Consider the following 3,382-nt stretch of genomic DNA (forward strand, 5'->3'; position numbering starts at 1 on the left):
CCCCCAATACCAGGAGTCAAACCATCAATTGATCTGATTTCTTTATTTGAAAGTTAGCTAGAAAATGTGTATATTGCTTAATACTATTTGTTAAACATTTCCAATCTAAGCTAAGATGGAGCAACTTAGAGTCAAAATAATAGTAGGAAACAGAGAATCCTGCTCTATCAGGGTTTGCCTAAGTGCATGTTCATTGTTTGGTAAGAACCAGGGCTGTGAGGGACAGGGGATACGTTGTTGACTGAAATACAGTCATTCCCTGCCACAAGTGATTTGCGAGCTTGATTCTCTACTGCCATGCACCTTGCATTGCCATCGAAACCTGTGCAAAGCAGGGGTAAAATGCCAGTTATATTGTGCTGCATGTTGTTTGACCACTTTATTGCAGGACTGGCATATATGCAAATAATGCAAGTCACACACAGAATGGACCTAGAGTCCACATTACTAATTTCTCCTCCTCTAAAGAGCTGATCTGCTAAGCACTGGACATCTGCTACTGCTCAGCAGACAGGCAGCACTTGTGTCAGAAGAAAGGGCAGCAATATAGAGAGTGAAATATAGTTAATCTTCTGAAATGCGCTTTGGGACGACTACATCCTGAACTTCAAACTGCCCTCACACCCTGAAGCAACACTTTGTCTTATTGGCAGAGTTACAGGATTGTAGGCACGTAGGACATCTTGAGAAGAGCTGCATGTAGCTGCTCAGTCCTTTGTGAAAGAGAGCGGAGTGTGCTCCCTGCACCCTATTGAGAGGAAGAAAAGAGGAAGGGCAATGGTACTGACTGCACGCACAAGACTGGGACATGAGATCTAATGATAGTTTAAGTTGGAAGAACCTTTCTCTAGTGAAGTGGGAGAAAATTCTCTGCAGTCTTACACTTTCTTAGTCTCACTTACACTTACTTCTGACAGAACTTGGTTTTCAGAAGTGCAAAGCACCAACTAACTACAGCTGAAGTCAATGAAAGCAAGTCAGTGCTTTTTAACTCAGAACATCAGGGCGAAGGTGTTTACATGCATCTTTTATCATCAGCACTTCAGCTTGCAAAATGCATGGCTGCTCTCCAGACATACCAGGCCAATTATCAAACTTCCTGTACTGTCTTTGAATTGCATCTATCAAAAACTGTCACATGTGTCCTCAAAAAATATTAATGCAATGCTTTTTAATTCCATGTTGTGTTTTTCCCACCACAAACATACTTTAACAGATAATATTAGTGTTCTTATCCTCTAATGCATTTGCCTCAGTAAAGAGAGCACAGAAAAACATCTTAAAAGGCTCTGGATCCATTAAGAAGGAAATAATGTTTCAAAATTGCCATAATTTCAATAATAGTCACTTATTATTTGACACTGTAGTTGATTTAACGGTCTGTTGTTCTTGCTTGGATGGTTTCTGTTCTTATACTGTGTCCACCTTATTTTAGGACAGAGAGCCCCAGATCTGTGACAGCCTCAAGTCTATCCCTTGATAAATAGCTAGGTAAAGCATGGGTAGTTTGGGCAGCATTTGGTCCTATCACTCCTCAATTTATGTGGAACAATTAAACAGAAAAATTATGGGTATGAAGAACTGGCCTCGCTCAGATACCACTGTGTTGTAAGTGTTGGTGAACTGCCTTTTTTCTGTGGAGACCATTGTATATCAGTCTATAAGCAGGCACAGAGTACATTTACAGCCTGGTTACCTCCAGAGAGGAAATGTTACAACAGAAGCAGAAAAATGAAAGATGAAAATGACCCATTGGAAGAGCTGTTAAAGAGTACAATATATTGAGTTGTGAACATTTTCACACAGAAAATTTATCCAGGGAGAACATTTGCTATGTGTTAGTCATTATTCTTATTGCCAATGTTATCACCTGCTCATGGAGCAGGGAAAACATGTTTGTAAGTGAACAGCACTCTATGCATCCTGTACACTCAAAACAACCAGTTTGTGAGCAACTCTTGGTCATACCATTCTCCACTTGCACACAACACCAAAAGATATCCAGGGCAAAGCCAGGCTGATTCATTAACGGTCTGTAAACTAAGCAGCTAAATCTGAAACAGACATTGTTCATAACAAAGATTAGGCTGATCGCAAAGGTATGGTATAGCTGGCAGGTTTTACACCCTGGGCAAAACCCTGCCAGGGAGGGGAACAGGGGAGAATAAAGGGGAAGAGCCAGGGGGTGCCCGTGCTACCTGTCCCAGGGACTCAAAGTCCCTAGCTGCTTCTGGTGTAGAGTGATCTTCCCAGGCCTAGCTGTTGCTGCTGCACCCAACTGCTGCTGCTACAGCCATGGCACAGGGCTACTGCCATTCTGATGCTTCTCTAAGCGGCCCCCAAGGCTGGTATTCCATTCACCCACTCCAAGTTATATGACTGCTGATAAGGTCATTGACCCAACACTTTCTTCCATGTTGCCACCACCAGGCTCAGGACAGCCTCCATCAACATCCAAATAAGCTCTTCAAGTCGCTCCTTAAAACTTTTCGGCAGACTGCCTGAAACAATACGTCTCTTGTCTGATTGGAAGCTCTTTGGGGGCAGAAAGCCATCTCTTTTCTCCGTGTTTGTACACTGCTATCTCAACCATGCAGTTGGTTCAAGAAGAGAAACCACCCGCTAAAGTCCTTGCCTCTCGCATAAATAAATTATATTTTCTAGTTCTTGATGTAGTTTTGAAAATCTCTAGTGAGGCAGTTTCAAATAATTCCAAGGAGAGTATCTTTGCTGTATCCTGCTACTCAGCTTCCTTTCATGTTTATCACATTTTTCTTCTTCTATTCCCTTGTGCCACACTAAATACACTGTGTTCCTCATTTGTGTTCACACTCTTCAGTTATTTGTAGATGGGAAGCATGTCTCCTCCTCAACCATCATATAGGCAATATCTTGAACTCCTCTAATCTTTCTTCAAGGAGGCAATCCATCAAGCCTCTTAATATTTTGGGGTCATCTCTGAACACTGTCCAATTTATCTACAATATCTGTAGCATTTAGGTGCCCAGATGTAAACTGAGTAATATTGTGTAGGAAAGTCAGTTCATCCCACCTACAATTTGGACACCCACGGGCTACTGCAATTAATTCATTCATTTGTTAAGATTTTGATCTCTAGAAGAGCCCATTGGGAAACTTCTTGCTTCATCAAAGATCCCAAAGGAATAGCAGCCAGACAGTTTTGCTCAAGCATGCATTACAAATAAAAGATCTTTCGCTTTTCAGAGTTCTTGGATGAACTAAAGAAAGAATTTTTAAGGAAAGAAACTTTTCAGCCTCGGTGCACACACCTCAGAAAGAAGCACAGTTGTACAGAGGCAGAAATCAGGCTGGAAGAAAAACTTATTCAATATCGCATAAAATCTACAGCTGTAAAAGTGCC

The sequence above is a fragment of the Gavialis gangeticus genome, unplaced genomic scaffold, assembly GCF_001723915.1.
Source record: "Gavialis gangeticus isolate Ggan-Ray unplaced genomic scaffold, GavGan_comp1, whole genome shotgun sequence".
Lineage (NCBI taxonomy): Eukaryota > Metazoa > Chordata > Crocodylia > Gavialidae > Gavialis > Gavialis gangeticus.